The sequence below is a fragment of the Schistocerca piceifrons genome, chromosome 1 (assembly GCF_021461385.2).
Source record: "Schistocerca piceifrons isolate TAMUIC-IGC-003096 chromosome 1, iqSchPice1.1, whole genome shotgun sequence".
In the NCBI taxonomy this organism is placed as follows: Eukaryota; Metazoa; Arthropoda; class Insecta; order Orthoptera; family Acrididae; genus Schistocerca; species Schistocerca piceifrons.
In genome coordinates this window covers 411,977,592-411,998,938 of record NC_060138.1, presented here as the reverse complement: position 1 = coordinate 411,998,938, position 21,347 = coordinate 411,977,592, and positions in this window count along the sequence as shown.

Genomic DNA, 21,347 nt, shown 5'->3' with positions numbered 1-21,347 from the left:
TCATCCATACCTGAAGTTTTGTTGGCCATTGAACGAAATCAATATGTGCGCCGTCTGTGGCACTCAGAACATCTATGCGACACTCCAATTCATCCTACGTCCGGCCATCATTTCCTCATTAATATGTGTAAATGCTGCTTTGATAGGAACTCGTATTTCCTGGTGTGACCCTTAACAATCCCCCCTCCCTGGACCTAAAAAAGCTAATGGGGTTATGCTTGGAGACTACTGGCACTGGAAATGAGTCCTCGTCTGCCAATCCAGCGATCAGGAAATGTGTCGTAAAAAGTCTTCCTAACTATCGAGGAATAGAGAGAAGGGGCATCTTCCTGCTGCAGCACGATGTCAGCATGCATTTCTTCGATCTTTGGAAATGCAAACGGTTCCAAGAAATCCAGATAGTCCAGGTTACTGAGACCACGGCAGAGAAAAATTGTCTCACCACACTGTCCTGAAGCAGACCACCCCACACGTTTATCTCTGGACTGTAGCGCCCAATTTCCATGTTATTGTGAGGGTCTCAGAGCTTCTGATATAAACATTGTGTCAGACACACAAAATCAATGTACGCCGTTGAACATCACATTTTTTTCGTAGACAGTGTATTTCGAAAAGGATGACCTGATTTTGGACAGTATTAGTTATGTAATATGGGACGTGCCCGCAAGTTTGAATCAGCATGGTCTGGGTTTCAGAAAATCGCCGTTAGATGTCTGCCATCTACATTCTCATTTTGCAGTCAATCAGAAGTAGGATGACGTCTACCAACAAAAGGCGTTTTGTGTGCTGCAGTTTGCAAAGAGTGAGCCAGTGATTTCAGTTCAGCATAATTTTCGTCGACGTTTTGGCACTGATCCACCTGCACCCAAAAGCGTTCGTCGTCGGTATCGTCAATCTGAAGAGACGGGATGCTTACGCATAGGTACAAGTCCAGGTCGACCGCACGCTTCTGATGGCATGGGGGAAAGAGCTCGGCAAAAGTTTGAGGGGAGTCCACGAAAGTCCACAAGCTGTGCAAGCAGAGAAATGGCAGTGCCTCATACAACTGTCTGTAGAGCGTTAAGGCGTTGTTTGGCGTATTAAACAAACAGACTACAATTACAGCAAGCTTTTCGGGTTGGTGATAAAAAGAAACGGGTTGACTACAGCAGTGCTCTGGTACAGGACATGGAAGACGATACCACTGTTAATTTCAGTGATGAAGCAACGTTTCATGTCAACGGTACAGCCGCCATAACATCTATAAAAACAGATACATTACGTACAGTCTATGGTGAGTTTACCTATGTTGCTGCTGCTGGTGGACTCATAGAACGTTTGGAACAGCATACCTAAGACTTTAAGATTTTTCTCAGTGTTTAGTAATTCATCTCATGTTTGTAGTATGTTTCCATCAACAGACGTGGCGTTTTGAAATCACGTAATTCTTTTTGAAACACCCTGTAGTTTGAGTCATTTTCGATGCGACTCAGAGTCTCAATTGCAAATGGTTTTGAATCTCAACTGCGAATGCCTTACGCTTTGGCCCGTCATGAGGTCAGGTCACGTAGCAGCTGCACCTTGTATGCGTGAAGCTTCACTCTTTTGTGTAGCACCCTTTGCACCTTCGTTGGTAGTAGCTGAAATGTCGAGACGCTTGACGAAATGACACAGTTCGGCTCCGGATGAATGCCTGTTGCACGCGTTGAACATCTCCATCACTCGTTCTCCGACGCCCAGAACGCACCCTCCCCATGACAGTTCTGGAGTTCCGGCTTCCTTGAAACTCGACTACCACTGTCTGATGGCCAGACGTGAAGGTGATGTGCCTTTGTAACTTGTCCGGAAGTTCCGCCAGACATGTGAATGACACTTGCTGTCTGACGCCCTACCGATTGTTTTCTGGCACCGTTAAGCAATCACTCAACAGAATTTCAAAGCCAAGGGAAAGATTGTGACCAAAAAAAAAAAAAGAAAAAAAAAAAAAAAAAAAGAAAAAAAAAAAAAGCTTCGTAACAGGTATTTATCTACCGCCAAACACAGAACTGAGAAGTTTCCCGACGTGACTTAACTAAGTCCTTTTGAAAGGAGAACTAGAATTTACGATCAGATAAAGGGGCAAACAGAATTTATTAACATAAGATTATTAGAGAATTTTAATTTTGGTTTTAAAGAGCCAGACGCTGCAAAGTAATGCTAAGTTTGTAAATTCTGCACTGGGAACCTTGCTCACCGTTCGTCCACGAAGTGATATCCAGGTGATTTCTAGCGTATAATCGATGTCATTAACTACGGTGGAAATTGAACTAACAACTGTAAATAACAGACGTTTCGTGCAGGCAGTGTTCAGTAATGGATGCTCGACCGTAGTGTGTGAACGTAGCATGTCGGCTCGCTGTTGAATCTACAATTACTACGAACGTATGATTACCTATCTTCACTCTGTCTTCTATGACAAGCTGGTTGGTCAGTATTGCTAGTCACACCTCCAAAAGAATACATGAACAATAAAATGTCACTGATGTGTATACCGTCTTAGTACCAAGATAGGAAATTTCTCACGAGGCTCGTGTAATTACTTCTCAATATTTAGTCTCATTTGGCGAGACGAGATCGGGAACTTTGGGCCGTATCGTACATCACTTACCTCGCGCTACGGACTATAAATAACAAAAAATATTACAGGACATCCTCAATTTCTGTGTGTACTCGCGGTTCAATTATGTATATCTGAGTTATTATCGGGGAGGTTTTCGGAACTAAAGAGATCACAGAAAACAGATTTTCAGTTTAAAATCAACAATTCGTCACAGAATGTTCACTATGAAACCTATAAGGGGTTGTCAAATGAAACGGAGATAGGTAGAAGAAAAGTAAATTGGTTACTATTTCAAAAGTGTCGCCGAATACATTTATCCCACTGTTAAATAAGACAGTCAGTGCCTTCATGGAAAACGTTTGCGGTTGCTTACGGAATCATGAGTGTACCTCTTCGTCTGAAGGAAATCGACGACCACGAATGTCTTTTTTCAGGACTCCAAAAGTATGGAAATCGAATGGGGAGAGATTTCCACTGTATGGAGGATTTGTAAAGGCCTCCCTGCGGAACTTTCAGAGGGTAGTAGAAATAATAGGCTCTCTTACTCCGGGAAAATCTTGATGGCGTTTTTCTTTGACTGCAAGAGCCCACTGCTCATTCACTGTCTGGAACACGGCGCCATAAATAAATCACAACTGTACGTGGACACTTTGCAAAAATTGAAGCTCGTGATCATGTACAAGTTCCCAGAATATTGAGGAACGGCATCATCCTGTTGCAGGATAATGCCCGCCTGCATGATGCCAAATTTCATTCGACTACGCTACTGAAGGTGCACTGGAAAGCCTTTACACATCCTCCATACAGTGCCGGTCTCTCCCCAAGCGTCTTCCATATTTTTAGAGCACTGAAAAAAGGCATTCGTGGCCGCCGATGTGTTCAGGCGAAAAGATGCACGCCTGGGTACGGTCATGGTTCCGTTGACAACCGCAAATATTTTCCCGTGAAGACACTTATCGTCTTGCCTAATAGTGGGATAAATTTATAAACAGTTATGGCGATAAATTTTGGAATAGTAAACATTCTACTTACTTTTTTCTATGTGGCTTGTTTTCATTTGACTGCTCCTTGTATAATGGGATCATTTACTGATTTCAAGGGAGCATTTGATTTGGTATACAGAGAAACATAAGATAAAATCATTAGAGGATTTTGTGTTCAACCAATATTAGCACACGTACGTAATTTATGAAACTTTAATAATTAGGATATCAAAAGTTAAATTATGGGAGAAGTTTCTCAACCATTTGAAATAAAAAGTAGTTTTAGACAAGGGTACATCTTATCACCATTAGGGTTTAAATGCATTTTAGCAAATCTGAAAGGACCTGGAAGTTGAAGTTAAAAATCGTAAAATGCAAGCAATAATTCTGGGAAGAAAATAAAATTGAACTAATTGTTGCACACCAAAATGCCTTTTATAAAAACTGCCGGGTCAGATTTAATTAATATGTTACTAACTCGTCTTTCTTCGTAGTATGGCATAGCAAAGAACGGAACAAAGAAAATACTAGTACCTGTAGCAGATAGGATTAATCATGGCTCAATTCAGTCCTATCTGATATAAAAAGATATGTTATTTGACCGCAAATTGAGAGAATGGGACTGCGCCAATCTAATTTGGTCTCTCTCACTCATTTCCTGTGTAGCTGATGTAAAATGAAAAAAATAATTACAACAGAATGTGACAATTGACTATCAGCCGGCTATCGACATGTATTGTTCTATCCTGAAAAAAAGTCACCCTGGGGTGCGCAGCGCAGGCATTTCTCACTGTACGAAATGTCAAGCTTTCTTTCTACTCTCATTCCGCACAGAGAACAATTGCTTACACGGAATCTAGACGAATTCTTACCAATCTAGGAGTTTCTTTTTGCTCGCTAAGAGAATAAATTTGGATAATAATAGAAGCTGAAAGAATATAATTAAACACATTTGTATTTGGAAAAAGATTTAAGTTCAATATAGAGTAAATGGAAAAGCTGCAGATGCGTATTTCACACTCTACATCTCCGCATAAAAGGTGATTCCGTGACGATTTTACAAAATGTCACGGGTGATGCAGTCGAGTGAATACAACAATTTGAGATAAGGTACATTGGTCCGTAAACAATCGAATCGTAAATTATATGCGAACATCGTTCTAACATCCCTTACAGTGGACCTCTTCGACTGCAAGCTCTTTACTTTCCATATTTTTGGAGCAAGTAATATGGGCAAAAACAAGAGAAAATATCCAGTAAATATGGGCTTTCGAGTTCATACCGCAAGAGTTCCACTTGTTCATCCTTGCTGCTGCAAAAGACATCTCTCCTACTGAACAAATGGACATAGTTCTTATGGTATGATTTTCAGAGCCAATGTTTAAGGGACAATACGATGTCCTCCCATAATATGGAAATCAAAGAGTTTGCAGTAGAAGATTTTCACTTATAACTTTCGAATCTATCTTTTCCGGACCAATTTACCTTACCTCAAGGTGGTATATTTACCCTTGTCCATAATACCTGACAATCACGAAACCACACTGTATACGTAACAAGACCATGTCACATGTTTGGTGGTAGGTACATCGTATCAATATTAGCCGCAATTTCTCGTATTCTTTTAACGTAATGACAGAAGGGAAAGATTTGTATACGCACCCTAATCTCTCTCACCTTATCCTCAGGACACCTGCGTGAGATATCTTGTTTTGGCAGCACGGTGATCGCACGTTCTGCGAATAGAGGTTCTCTAGATTTATCCAATATGATTTGGCAGCAGCTGCTTCGCCATTGTTACAGAGAGGCCCGTTTTAAGTTCCTCGATCATTTATATTATTCTTTCCTATAAGCTATACCGATCTCAACCGAGGAATTACCAACGGACTTTACAGAATACCATTACCGTTCTACATAGCGTATGCGAAAGAACGTGCCCCTCTTCTAGCGGTAGTGTACTGTAACTCGCTGGAGGAGCGAAGCGTTCTTAATGATTAGAGAAAAGCGAAGCTCATTCCCATTTTTCAAAAAGGATAGCAGAATAGACGCACAAAAACCATAGGTCTGAATCTCAGACATAATCGCCTGCACTTCCTATTTATTTCATTCCTGAGGGATTTATATCACTATGTTCACTGACGATGGCAATATCCTAGACGATGATAACCGTTGACTTTCTTTCGTCCTCGATTTTAATCTCTTCCACCAACAATTCCTTTAGTCTGCATCTACATGTACATACATACTTCTCAAGCCACCGTACAATGTGTGGCGGAGGGTACCCTATACCGTTAGCAAACCTTTCCTTTCTTGTTCCACTCGCAAGTAGAGAGAGGTATAAACGACTATCTATATGCCTCCGTACAAGCCCTAATCTCTCTTATCTTCGTTTTCCTTGCGCGGTACGTACGCTGGCGGTAGGAGAAACGTTCTGCAGTTAGCTTCAAATGCATATTCTCCAAATTGTTTTCAATAATGTTCCTCAAAAGAACGCAGCCCTTGCTCCAGGGGTTCCCATTTGGGGTCCAAAATTGTCTCCGCTATACTTCCTCGTTGCTCGAATCTACCGGTGACAAATCTAACTTTCAGCCTCGCAAAGTCTTCGATGTCTTCCTTTAATCCAACGCGGTGCGGATCCAAAACACTTGGATGTCGTACGTGCGGTCTCCTTTGCAGATGAACCACACTTCTCTACAATTCTCCCAAAAAAAAAAAAAACCGAACCCAACCATTCCCCTTCTCTACTACAATCTTTACATGCTCGTTCCATTTCATATAGCTTTGCATCGTTATGGCTTGATGTTTAATGGACGTGACTGTATCATGCAACTCTGTAAATGCTTAATTTCTACATTACGGATTTGTTTTTCTTACCCATCTGCATTAACTTACTTTTTTCTACATTTAGAGCTACTGTCACCACACTAACTAGAAATTTCGTCTAAGTCATCTTGTCTTCCCCTATATTCACTCAATGACGAAACCTTCCAATACACCACAGCATCTTCAGAAAGTAACCACAGACTGCTGCTCACGCTGTCGGTCAGACCACTTCTTCGTACAGAAAATAGCAGTGGCTCTATTGCACTTCCCTGGACGCTAGTGAAGATACCTTTGTCTCTGATCTGCACTCGCCATAGTGAAAATCTGGCATTCCTTCTTCAACAAGTAGATTCAACAGCAGCGCCAAAAGACATCATCCACATTTTGCACTCCCCTTACAAACAGGAAAGAATAGAAGATCGGCATATCAGAATTACAGACCTAAGTAGTAGAGGGTCAGTTGTAGGATACTAAAGCGTATTGTCGAGTCCAACATTATGACGTTCCTGGAGAATCAAGCTTCCCGCAGAGAATCAGCACACATTCTGAAGGAAAACCACAAGTATGAAATACAGCTTGCTTTATTCGTACATGACATTTTGCAAAAAGTAGAATCTCTTGGACAGGTACATTCCGTGCTTCTAGATTTCCATCAGTTCTTCGACACCGTATCACATCCTCAATTACTAATCAACACACCATCATACACAGTACATTCACAGACATGTGACTGGCTGGAGACGTATTTGACTAAAGGAACCTCTATGTTAAAAAGGGTTGTACTTAACAGAAATAAAACTGAAATATGACTGGAGTCAGTAGATTTGTTTTGTGTCTTCAAATTCCTCTATTTCGGCTCTCCGCTAGTATATATTTCGAACAGCTGCAGTGTGGCTGAGGCATACACTTGCCCTCCCCTGTGGGTGTGTTTGGTGTGTCGAACTGCAGACAGAGAAGTGTGTTTCAGCTGTAGCCTAACAGTGCTACATCCGTCAGATACGTTGTCTGGATTCAGTGGCTAAGGCAGTGGCAGCTGAGGCGTGGCTGATACACAGAGCGGCCAAAGAAACTGGTACACCTGTCTAATATAGTGTAGGGCACCAGCGAGCACACAGAAGCGCCGAAACACGACGTGGCATGGACTCGACTAATGTCTGAAGTAGTACTGGAGGGAATTGACACCATGAATCCTACAGGGCTGTCAGTAAATCCGTAAGAGCATGAGGGAGTAAGTATTTCTTCTGAACATCACGTTGCAAGGCATCCTAGATCTGCTCAATAACGTTCATGGCTGGGGAGTTACGTGGCCAGAGGAGGTGTTTAAACTCAGAAGAGTGTTCCTGGAGCTACCCCAAAGCAATTCTGGACGTGTGACTAGGGCCTCTCATCGCGTGGACCGTTTACCATGTGCAAGTTTTTCGATTTGACACCACTTCGGCGACTTGTGTGTCGATGGGGATGAAATGATGTTTAGGACAACACCCAGTCCCTGAGCGGAGAAAATTTCCGACCCAGCAGTGAATCGAACCCGGGCCCTTAGGACTAACATTCGGTCGCCCTGACCACTCAGCTGCCGGGGGCGGACCGGTGTCGTATTGTCCTGCTGGAATTGCCCAAGTCCGTCGAAATGCACAATGAACATGAATAGATGGAAGTGATCAGACAGGATGCTTACGTACATGTCACCTGTCAGAGTCGCATCTAGATTTACCAGGGTCCCATATCAATCCCTACTGCACACGCCCCACACCATTACAGAACCTCCACCAGCTTGAACAGTCCCCTGCTGATATGCAGGGTCCAAGGATTTATGAGATTGTCTCCATACCTGTCCAGGTCCATCCTCTCGATACAACAGTCCAATGACGGTGTTGTCGGACCCAGGCGAGGCGTAAAGCTTTGTTTCGTGCAGTCATGAAGGGCACAGGACTGGTTTTCGGCTCCGAAAGCCCATGTCGATGATCTTTCGTTGAATGGTTCACACGATGACACTTGTTGATGGCCCAGCATCGAAATCTGCAGGAATTTGCCTAAGAGTTGCACCTCTGTCACCTTGAAAGATCAGTCGTCGTTGGTCCCGTTCTTGCAGGATCTTTTTCCGGCCGCAGCGATGTCCGAGATTTGATGTTTTACCGGATTCATGATATTCACGGTACACTCGTACGGGAAAATCCCCACTTCATCGCTACATCGGAGATGCTGTGTCCCATCGCTCTTGCAGCGGCTATAAGATCACGTTCAAACTCACTTAAATCTTGATACCTGCCGTTGTAGTAGCAGTAACCGACGTAACAATTGCGCCGGATACTTGTCTTATATAGGCGTTGCCGACCGCAGCACCGTATTCTCCCTGTTTACATACCTCTGTATTTGAATTGGCATTCGTATACCAGTTTCTTTGGCGCTTCAGTGTATTTGTAGTACTGTGGCAGCCGCGACCCACGGTAGGAGCGCTGTGGCCGGCGGGCCACACGGCGGTGATGGCCCTGTCGCTCGTGTCTCAGGACATCCTGTCCTGATGCGAGGTTGAACTGTGGACCCCACACAGCGTTCGGAGCAGCGCGGCAAGTGTCACAGCCCTGTGGTGGTAGTCTTACAATATTAGCACAAAAACGTTTCAGTGCAAAAGTGGCTAGGTATTTATAAGATCACGGACTGCGCTTGCTCTATGGCATGTGATGCGTATACTGAACACTTCCGTGGGTGTTAGTGTAGAAAAGTTACCGCCTCCATCCGCTTAGGTACAGCTGCGTCAACAGTTTACACTCCTTGCCTGGCTTGCTTGCTTCACAATGTGCGACGAATATGGTAAATTTTTGATTGCATAACGTCCACGTTCGCCTGTTCGGCTGTAGTCTATTTGCTACTATCTGCATTTCTGACCGAATACGATCGATAGACTACAGAATTAAAATCGCTAGTTCTGCAAGAAAATACTTGTAATGAACTTACAAGATGAATACCAAGAAGACCGACAGTGTTTCGAAGGATTTTCATGGAAATATGCTGAGTATTTCAGTAAAACAGATCCGTGGTCTCCGCTGACTCGTTGCAGAATAGTAATTTAACTGCCACCTACTCAGCTCGGTCACTCCGGCAGATTACTTCAAGGTCAATTTAAATTCCTTGCACCAATCTTCAAAGCTCTTGAGATCTGCTAGCATTTCGCTAGAGTCTTCTGGTGTTGCTAACTTCCTGTATATAACAGCGTCATATGCGAACACCCTCATGGATTCCCGAATTTAATCATTAGTTCATTTATATAAATTGTAAGCACTTAACAGTGAGAAACTACCTTGATTTTTGTCGATTCCTTACCGCAGTAGCCAGATCTTCAGCGAACTCCAAACGCGTCTCATCATACCTAAGTGCCTCACTATCCCACTTGCTTCGTACTTATTCTTTCGGACGATTCTTTTCAACTTCAGCCTAGTCTTCATCATTACTAAAGTGAGACGTGAAAGTGAGACGTGAACCTACGTCTGCATCTGGTTACACCTTACACTCTAGTATCTGGAATCTCTTTCTGACCGTTATGTAATCCAGCTGGAATCTTACCGTGTCTCTGGGTCTTTTCCAAATATACGTTCTCTTCTTGTGATTCTTGAGCAGAGTATCATCTGAAATCAGTATGTGACTGCGGACGCTGTACTTAAGGTTCAGTCGCATCCGCTGCGTCGAACCACTAATCGCTGGCTGGGTTTCTGGCCTGCCGGCGACCACCAGCCCTCTCAGCAACTCCCTTCTCCAGACTTTGGGTGTGCGTTCTTCGGCGACTCTGTTCTCCAGCCTCTGGGTCTGCCTTCTTCGGCGACTCTGTTCTCCAGCCATTGGGTCTTCCTTCTTCGGTGACTCCCTTCTCTAGCCTTTGGGTCTGCCTTCCTCGGCGACTCTGTTCTCCAGCCTTTGGGTCTGCCTTCTTCGATGACTCTGTTCTCCAGCCTTTGGGTCTCCCTTCCTCGGCGACTCCGTTCTCCAGCCTTTGGGTCTGCCTTCCTCCGCGACTCCGTTCTCCTGCCTTTGGCTCTGTGTTCAACACCCTGGGCAGCCCACTAGGGGAGCCTACCTGTCCCTGGCTGCCGGTCGTCTCGTTGTTGCATCTCTGTCCTGACTCAGCTGTAGCTGCCTACGCAATGCAGAACTTAAAAAGCTGTACGCTACCATTTACAAGGAACGCCTGCGCCAGCGCGCCCTGAACCGTTTCTGAGGCTCATCACATACCGCCTGCCGTCTGCCTGATTTACACACACTGCTTTGTGTTTATTTATTATTGTTAATGAAGGTGTTTTTAGCAATACATAGTCGGCCTTCATCGTCTACACCTCCATCCTCCTCCAGCAGGAAGTCTTTCCCCTACATCTTCCTATCGATTACCTATTACGTAAGGAACTACCCGTTTTTGTAGTGCATGGTTATCGCAATGAGGCGAAATTCATTGGACGCTGGATTATGTGACGTAAAATGTCTGGCCACTCAGTCAGTAAATTTCTGACAGACAAATGAGGAGAACGAAGTATCACATTGCCGTTGACTCTATCGAGACATAGTCTTTACGTCTTCCCAGTTTATATTGTCTGCCTTAATAATAGCGTGTGTTGACCTACGAACTGAAATGCGATCCCGTAATGTATTTCACCTGTATCCATTATGCAAACGCGGCACACCGCACCTCACACATTATGCGGCTGCGCCACACGCTTGGGCTAGTTGTCAGTTCCCTAAATCAACACCACAGTCACGAAGTCGGCAAATATTCTCTCTCTCTCTCTCTCTCTCTCTCTCTCTCTCTCACACACACACACACACACACACACACACACACACACACACACACACACACACACACATACATCCACATCGCTCACTACACCTGATGCTTGCTATCTCTTCACTTCTGCAAACCACAGTTTCTTTCCTGTCTACTTGCCACGTTGTGACTTTTTATTCCCTGTATGGCTACTGCGTGATTTTTCTACGATCTTTTGAGCTGCTTTATACCACTACAGGGTCAACGTTAGTAAAAACTACAAACTACGGGGATGGATTCCTGCTGGAAATGAAGGAAGAAAGGTCCTATGAACGTGTGTCCAGAAATTCATCGTGGCCACGGTAGATGGCGCTGACGAATGTGAGTGCCTCTGATCTGGTTCCGTGTGTTCCTTGTGTGTTGTAGATTGTGTGACTGATGTAGCGTACATCAAACAGCAGAACGGTCCGGTATTCATGTGGGGAACAAGCCGAGACAGTGTTTGTATACGGCCAATCAGATAGAAACGGTCGAGAGGCAGCGCGGCTGTATCAAAACAAGTATCCTCCCAGACACCAACACATCATAGATCATTTCAAGTCCTTTTTGGGCGTTTGTGTGATCATGGGCCGTTTCAGATAGACGAATGTGCAGGGAGGTGGTGGACTGTGCGTACACCAAATTTGAAGCTTGTTCTAGGGCTCGTCTCAACATAATGTAAAACCAAGTGCTGCATTTTCTTAAGTTATTTGAACTTGTATACGCCTGGAAATACTCAAATCTCAAACCTTTCCTCAGTCTGCAAGGGGAATTCAGTTATACCCTGTAAACCTCTTAGAAATTTAGCCTCCGGCTGGCGTGGCCGAGCGGTTCTAGGTGCTTCAGTCTGGAACCGCGCGACCGCTACGGTCGCAGGTTCGAATCCTGCCTCGGGCATGGATGTGTGTGATGTGCTTAGGTTAGTTAAGTTTAAGTAGTTCTAAGTTCTAGGGAACTGATGACCTCAGAAGTTAAGTCCCATAGTGCTCAGAGCCATTTGAACGTATTCGAAATTTAGTCTACATCTCCATATTACGGTTATTATTAGTTATCGTGTTAGGACTGCAAGCTCCTGTTGAAGTTTTCTCCATGTTTGTCAATTACATTAGGATTTGCAAGCTCTCTATTTTTCAGAACTCAATGTATTTCTTTCTTCTCTTTACCCACACATGTTTCGACACCTATGGGTCATCCTCTTTGCGTTTCGATTTATTTCTGCAAAAAAAATCATCCATGGCCCATGGTTATTTCTCTATTTTGAGCATAAAAATGACAAAATATGAGTTTTGAATTTTGTTTGAGCCCTCAGCTGAAATTCCATTAACTACGTAAGTGGATTTGTACCAGTCTTCTTGTATTTACGGCTGTCTGTGGTTTGAGAAGATATCATCTGCAAAATATTTTCGCGGGTAGTTGTGGTGTATGTCCCGTACGTATATTTTCAGTTTTCCTTTGCATCTTTAGCGAAAAACAGTTTGTGCCTACTACAATCACAAAACAAAACATACCAAAGATGCACGAGAGGTAGCTGTGCTACAAAACAAGTGAGTTACGAGGAATTTATCTTTGGTTCTAATATACACTGTTGAGCGAGAAAAAAGATCACCGCCCACCGTGTAACTGGATGCTGCCTGATGGCACTGCGTTCGCGTGACACGTGAAAGAGCGTGTAGAAGTAGAGTGGTGACAAACGGAGTATTGTTCCAGAGACGACATGGGTCGCAAATGGGAAAATCTACTTACGAAAGCAATTTGAACAGAGAGGAGACTGTTAAGGCCGAGCGACTGGGAAACATCATCTCGGAATCGGCGAAGCTGGTTGGCTATCGTGAGCATCTATGGACACTGGCTGAAGCACGGTGAAACAACGAGTTGGACAGGCATCATCACAGTAAGTGGAGATCGGAAGCTTTTCTACTCAATAAGGCGGGATACGCAGCGATCTGTGGCAGAGCTGAAGGCGGAGTATAATGCTGGTGCAGGCACAAGCGTTTCGGAACTCAAAGATCACGGCACATTCTGAAACATGAGGCTTCTCAGCAGACATCCCTCTGTGTTCCTACGTTGGCCCAACGACATCGTCAGTTGTGACTGCAGTGGATACGGGATTGACGTTTGGAAAGTGGATCAATGGATACATGACGCCTGGTTGGACAAATCACGTTTCTTGTTAAAATCGGACTTGTTAAAATCGTGTCTAGATAACCCCGTCATCTATGCGAAAGGCTGCTGGAATCATGCACTGCGCCACGGGTACAGGGCGGTTGGAGGGGGAGGGGCATGCGGGGGCAGGGGCGGGCGGGCGCAGTGTTATTCTACGGGGGATGTTCACCTGGGCTTTCATGAGGCTGTGGTAATAACAGTAGGCACCGTCTCAGCTGTGGACTACGTGAGGACTATGACAGACTACCACTTGCTTAGTGGTCCCGGACGGCAATGACATCTTCGAGCAGGATAACTACCCTGTTAGAAGTCCAGCATCGTGCTACTGTTCTTTGATGAGAAAGACAGTGAACTCATCTCGATATTGTGGTCACTAACTCCTCCTGATCTGAACCCGCTGGAGCACGTCTGCGACGCTATTCAACACCAGTTCCGCGCCCACTGACCGCCGGCCGATAATTTACTGTAAACGTGTGATCTCTCCGATGACATCTGTGCCACATACCTCCAGAAAGCTACCAAAGACATGTCGAATCCGCGCGATCGCATAATCATTGAAGCATAGCGTTTCAAAGGTGACCCATCACGTTATTAAGTAGATGGTCATAATGTTTTTGCTGATCACTATGTTGGAGATGGATAGCCGTGGTACATCATTCACTTTACACAAGCAGTTAGTTTCATTTTCTGAGAAGAACAGACTGACTGCATTGGCACCGCATCCTTAAATGCAGGCTTTTCTGAAACATTGTGTGATAAATTCCGGAAAAGCGCGAAATCCCAACCTAACGGGTGGCTGTAATTGAAATACTGATATTCACAGATATCCAATGTGGACTGTAATTATCGTATGGTAACCAAACTTGGTAGATATTCCAATGCGTTAATGCAGAACCGACTTACTCTGGACAAAAATTAGTTCCAATACCGGCCACCAGGTGCAAATTTGCCGTTGGGAATGCAAGAAAGACGTACAGAAAATTTTCCATGTATAATTTATTAGGAACGGGACGTTCGTAGAAAAATCAAAAATTATTACTATTTTGTAATTTTGTGGTGATTTCCTATGGGACCAAACTGCTGAGGTCATCAGTCCCTAAGCTTACACACTACTTAAGCCAACTTAAAATAACTTACGCTAAAGGTAACACTGACATCCGTGCCCGAGATAGGACTCGGACCTCCGACGGGGGAAGCCCCGCGAACCGTGACAAGGCGCTTCAGATCGCGCGGCTACTCCGCGCAGCTAGAAAAATCAAATAAGTGAGAAAAGCATAATGTTGAATTTACTATTAACTGATGCTTACGCAGCTGGTTCAATATGAGCACCCGAAAAACCGACGAAATGCTACAACCGTAAGACAACACGATAAACAGTTGCGCCGGCCGTGGTGGTCTAGCGGTTCTAGGCGCTCAGTCCGGAACCGCGCGACTGCTACGGTCGCAGGTTCGAATCCTGCCTCGGGCATGGATGTGTGTGATGTCCTTAGGTTAGTTAGGTTTAAGTAGTTCTAAGTTCTAGGGGACTGATGACCACAGATGTTAAGTACCATAGTGCTCAGAGCCATTTGAACCATTTGATAAACAGTTGCTCGCAGCAGTTCCGGTCGAATCTCAGCAACGTTACACTGTATGGTGGCCATCATATCTTGTACAGACAGAACATGACCTTCAAAAACACAGTTTTTAGATATGCTGAGTATAAAAAGTCACACAGATTCAGATCAGGTGGCATTGCAGGCCATGCAGCTCAAAAACCTCTAGAGATAACACTTTCGCGGAAGGTTGCATTACGTAGATCTTGCACTGGGAGACCAACATGAGGTGTTGCCCGATCTTGCATGGATCTTATGGGAAACATATGATGTAAAAGGAGGTCTCGATGACTTGCAGACATCACGGTATATCGGACAGGCCCTATTGAGTGTATTCTGTTTAAACAAGGACGACCAAGAAAAAAGGTACCTGCGAATCCACACAACACAGTCACATGCGGACAATGCAGGAGATCTTCGTCCACAACACGTCGTTTAACAGTGCTCCAAATTCGCCACTTCTGTATATTCACTGAACTATATAGTGTAAACTCTGCCTCGTCACTTCATAGAATATTGTGTCGTCACATGTCATCGACGTCGATCCTTGCCAGAAAACGAATAGCAAATTCTCAACACTGCTGTGGATCATGAGTTTTCTGTTGCTATGCAATCTGGATCTTGTACGCGTACCAGTGTTAAACAGACCACAAAACTTTCCGTACTGTTGACCATGTGATTGACAGTTCTCGTAACACCGTACAAGCACTAGCGCTTGCTGCGTGGTCAGTTACCGCTGTAGGAGCCTCGTCAATAGCTTCCACCGGAATAGGAAGCCTCTCTCTTCCAGGTGCCACACAAAGTTCCCTGGTCTTTAAGAACACCATTAAAATTTTCTTTAAACGCCTCTCCTCAGACTTTTCAGCCGGCGATACTCTCTCAAGGTAGTACTGTAGTTGTTGCCGTTCACATAAAACAGTCTCAATAAGAGCGCACGGTTTCTCTTCTCGATAGTCATACTTTCACTCACGTTATGGCTTTTCAAATGACGACGTGGATGTCATACCGTCATTCAAGCAGTGAACAGCGCCAGCCTTGCATCTGGTGGCAACAACTGGAACCGATATTTTTCAACGAAAATCAGTTTCGCATTAACGAGCTGGCATATCTACTAAGTATCGCTGCCATACGAGAATTGCAGTTCACAATGGACCTCCGTGAGTAGTTGCACTATGATTACAACCAACCGGTATGTCAGTAGCTGCCGTCAGCCAGAAGAGTCGTGTTTTAATAGTCAAGCTATTTTCTGGTGATTGTATAGCATGTAACTACTTCTCTTTTTCAATCTTAACGCTGCAGTGCATAATGAACGCCGAAGGAAAAGAAACAGTGTAGGGAGTCACGGAGTAATAAATGAAATGCAGTGTATTTAGACGTGACTGTCCGCTACCATCTCAGTTCCTGCAGAGCTCGGCGCCCGCTGTTTGAACAGACGAGTTCTCGTTAACAGTTTTCGCTTCCTTCCTCTGTTCGTCCCGCCTCAGAGCCCTCCCCAGACGAGAAATGTCGTGTATTTATCCCGAGGAAAATCACAGCCTTCTAAAAACACTGCAGAATTAAGTGTATACTTCTTAATTAAACCTTTCTAATTATCTTTGTTCAAATAAGAAAAAAGATTACGTTAGGTTTGTGGAACGTTTTAATCGGTTTACTAACACGCTGGAGCAAAAACTCGATTCCTCCTTCTTTTCTATTTTAGAACCAAAAAATACTTTACTAGCTGATGCCTACCGCTTTGCTACTTTATGTGGCACTAACTTAGCGCCCGTTGCTTCGCTTGCTGGCCGGGTCTGCACACATGTTTCTTTGTTTTTCTTAATCGGATTTTTATGTTGTTCCCAAACTTCACATTAATTAAGGCAATAGGTGCATGGTATTTTCCACATGTCCTTCTCGCCAAAAAGCGATTCCGGTGTCTGGCGTCTGTCTTTTTGAGTCGTGGTTTTTGAGTTCTTGTGGTGATATTTCCATAGAAATTTTCGCCCCTAACCCATATTTCTTTTCAAATACGAAATTTCAATGATTTAGCTTTAAAAATCATTTAATATAACGAAATATATTCTCATAAAAATTTCCATAAGTTTTTCATCCCCGTAGGGGGTCAGTACCCGTTCTTTTATTTCTAACCGAGAAGTCAAATACAAATTTTCGTAGTTCCCGCTTCAAAATTACCCAAGGAGCATCAAATTTTCAAAAAACTTTTCATTTCGAACAAGTCTTTATTAAATGATTCCTTTAGTGTAATATCAGCATTCTCTCCAAACTCCTACCCTTAGCGGTCTGTGCTGGTCGGTGAAGTGTCGGTGAATAATTCAGGCTCTATTTCACCTCCTTAAGGGTTAATCAGTGAAAGAAGTAACTTTTATTTCTAGCCGAAGCGCCAAATTGAAATTTTCATACATTTAGCATTAATAATTCCTTCGAGGTAAAATATTTTCATAAAACAGTTAGTCCCCTATTTCACACTCTTAGGTGTTGAATTTGCAAAAACACTAACATACGTATTTCATTTTATGTCTAACCGAGAAGTCAGATACCAGTTTTTATATATGCAGCTTTAAAAATGCTTTATTAGTTCTTTAATAATGATTTACTTTTTTAAATTTTCCCCGCTACTTTACCCCCATAGGGATAAAATTTCCAAAAATGTTGAAACGCGTACTTTATTTCTGACGTAGAAACCAAATACCAATTTTCGAAGTTCTACCTTCAGATTTGAATTAATCCCCCATTTCACTCCTTAAGAACACTCCTTAAATGATGCCTACAGTATAAGGTCAACACTTCCAAATGTAAAGTTTCTGTCCTTAGCTGTTTGGATTGGCAGATGATCAATCAGTCAGTCAATCGGTCAGGACATTTCTTTTTATATACTGAGATAAACTGTCTCACTCTTGCATGTCCAGAGAGTATTCATAGATGGCTTTTTAATCAATAATGGGAGTATCAAAGTTGTAACCTCTGTGTAAATGCAGGCTGTTTTTAAAAAAAGGCCACATCTTCTGACAGGAGGTAACCTACCACGGACAACCGACTACCTGTTGAGATGTTGACCAATATGTCCTCCCATTCATATCTGACTGTTGCTATACTGTACACACTACAGGGAATACCGCATGTAGTTATCACTTACCCTCTTTCGCAGTGAATCACTTCTTTTTCGCATACCCTTGAGTTCATTCGTGTTGTGGCATATGCATTGGTCACACGCTCCTCTAATGTCTGCACATTGTCATGACTAGACAATACACCAATGCCTTCAAATATCGCCATTGTCAGAAATCCAACAGCCAGTGATTCGGGGCCCTTGCTACCAGATGTTTTCGTCCATTCCATCGCTCTTTGAACATTGAGGCGAGATACTGCCGCACGGTCCATAGAAAATTGGCTGGTGCCCCATATTGCATGGACCACAGTCGTCTTTATGTAAGGGTAATGTTCTCCTACACAGCTAGTAATTCATCGCGCAGAAAAGGGTGATGCACAGCACTTGTTAATCTGTTTGGTTGAATTAGCGATGACAGCCCACTACACTGATACTGAAGCGACCCTGATGCCCCCCCTACCTCCCACCCCCTCGCCATGATTGCTTTCGGATCTGCATCTGTCCACACGTATGTGTTGTGGAAATTTGTTATGCCATCTCTTGTGAATCCTGCCAACAATACCGAACGCTAGACGCTACGACTGCCCGTATGTTATGACAGGTTGGCTTCCAGACATATAAGAATAGAAAGGTCCTTGTAGTTTTGACTAGTACCGTCTCCTGAGGGAATATGTGACACTTTTCATGTTTGAAGGCAGGAGCGATGCTGTTTCTGTAACCGGCCCTATTCATTGGTCATTTCTTATTTGCGCCATCACTTTGCGACACTGGAAATCCTAATACCGCCGGCGTTTGTTCAGTAGTAGTAGAAAATGAAAATTTTGGATGCCAATAACTTGTAAATCATGACTATATAAAAATAAGAATTATTTCTCTCACTTGCACGTAATAGTAAAGTATGCACGCCTTCTGGATGTGGTAAAAGCGCCAATCAAATTTTAAATTGACTTTCAAAATATAGGGTAAAATCACTTCTGATCTCCAAACAGTTAGATGGGATTATGTCAATGTTGACTTTTGTGCCCATGGCATGTTCTTCGAAAGCAGCCGTATTGTAAATTACAACCCCCAATAATAATGAAAACATGTAATATATCTAAGAAAATATACTGGAGAGTAAAATGGATAACGTCATGCTTCCGATATTCTCAAAATGGTTCAAATGGCTCTGAGCACTATGGGACTCAACTGCTGTGGTCATAAGTCCCCTAGAACTTAGAACTACTTAAACCTAACTAACCTAAGGACATCACACACATCCACACCCGAGGCAGGATTCGAATCTGCGACCGTAGCGGTCGTGCGGTTCCAGACTGTAGCGCCTTTAACCGCTCGGCCACTCCGGCCGGCTCCGATATTCTCAGCTAAATGATACTAAATAGAAGAAACAAATATCCCTGTTAGTGAAACTATAAGCACGATTACATACACTGACGCCTCTCCAAACAAGATTTACGACTATAGCTGTCTGAAGGTTTCTGCAAAACATCGTCGTATTTATGTTCTTGCCTGGCTACAACATGGCGGACACTAGAACACAAAAGATAATACTCATCGACTATGCGCTCACATGAACCTATTTCATCGGGTTTTTCAGATTTCTGGGGAACAAAATGAAGTTTTCAATCTTGAGCAAAAACCACTGATAGATTCAGTGTACCACTTCCATACCCTGGTTTAATCGAGATATTGTCACTCCGTTCAGAAAACAGATTCTGCCTTATTTAATTAATGCTGTAGATTTCGGTTTCCTGCAAAACAAAGTCGATGAATCTGGCAGTTCGAAAAAATCCATTATCGTAAAAACACAGACGTCATTTGAACAATGTTGACACCGCTTGGTCAGCCATGCCGTTAAATTACGAATCAACTAATCAGGTGCTCGCTGTATGTAAGCTAATATTAAAATGAGCATGGGCATGTGTTTCTCAATTTAAGTGAAATATATTCTATGTTTTTGATACCTGAAGCGTTTCGTTATCTGCAAGAAATAAAGTTTCCCATCAGGCGACAATTTGTACATAACAAGTCGACTTTTTCAGGAGGACCATACGCTCTTTTGGCTAATATGACAACAGGATACCTGTACAGGATGAGATTTAAATAAGTTGAGGAGTAGTGTTACTAATGCTTGCCAGTTTCCTGTTGTATGTACACAACAAAAACATAAAGCACACTAAATATTAGTGGAACACTAAATTTTCAGTTACCGTTTTGAGTAACGGAACCACAAACATGAATGTAAAATCCTTAAAGAAAGGAATTATATGAGTTATGTAGGTGTCTTAGAACGAAGTATTGCAATTTTTCGCCGATATGATAAAAATATGGCTCTGAGCACTATGGGAGGTCATCAGTCCCCTAGAAGTTAGAACTACTTAAACCTAACTAACCTAAGGACATCACACACATCCATGCCCGAAGCAGGATTCGAACCTGCGACCATAGTGGTGCCGATATGATAGATCTACGCTTCAGAGACTATTACAACCAATATAGTCAGGGTTAGAACGGGATAGAATAGTTAAACTTTAATAATCTTTCTAACTAACTACAACATGGTGGACGATGCTAGTGGGCATGTGACTTCTACGCTACAAGACGAGAGATCTTCTTTGCAGAAGCGAGATGACTGATAACGTTTACACTATACTAGCTCTTTACCTGCAGCTTCGTCCACGTACACTAATATCTCACATAAATTGTAAACATTCCCTCCTCTTAAGCCTCTCCGTACATCTCCTCCTCCCGCCATTCTCTCTCCACCTTCTCCTCCCCTTGTCAATCTCTTCCTACACCAAATCGTAGTTCAGCTCCTAACTGCCCTCTCTCTGACCACTTTCTCTTCCCTCCTCACTCTATCTATACTCTCCCCCATCTCCATCAATCTTGACCTCGTCGCCTCTCTGTCCTCCCTCTCTCTGTTCATCTCTTCCTCCCCACTCTCTCTTTTCATCCCCCATGTTACTCCTTTATATGTATGAGTATAATGTGAACACTGCTAAACCCGAGAAACTGCAGGGTCGGATTACTTACTGGAAATGGAGGAAAAAAGGTACTACGAATACGTGTTTCGATGGATGGTGTCACAGAACACAGTAGAGAGTTGCGTCGCATCCACGTCCCAACGCACAACAGATGTTTAAAGTGGCCTCCATGGAATGCAATGGACGCTTTCACATGTCGCATCACGGACTGCCGCACTTTTTCACACGTTCCAGCCTCTCTGAAAATAGCGTCACTGGCGTCGTAAACACGCTGCTTCAGGGTCTGCACATCAGGAACTGATGTATCATACACATCGCTTTTCAGA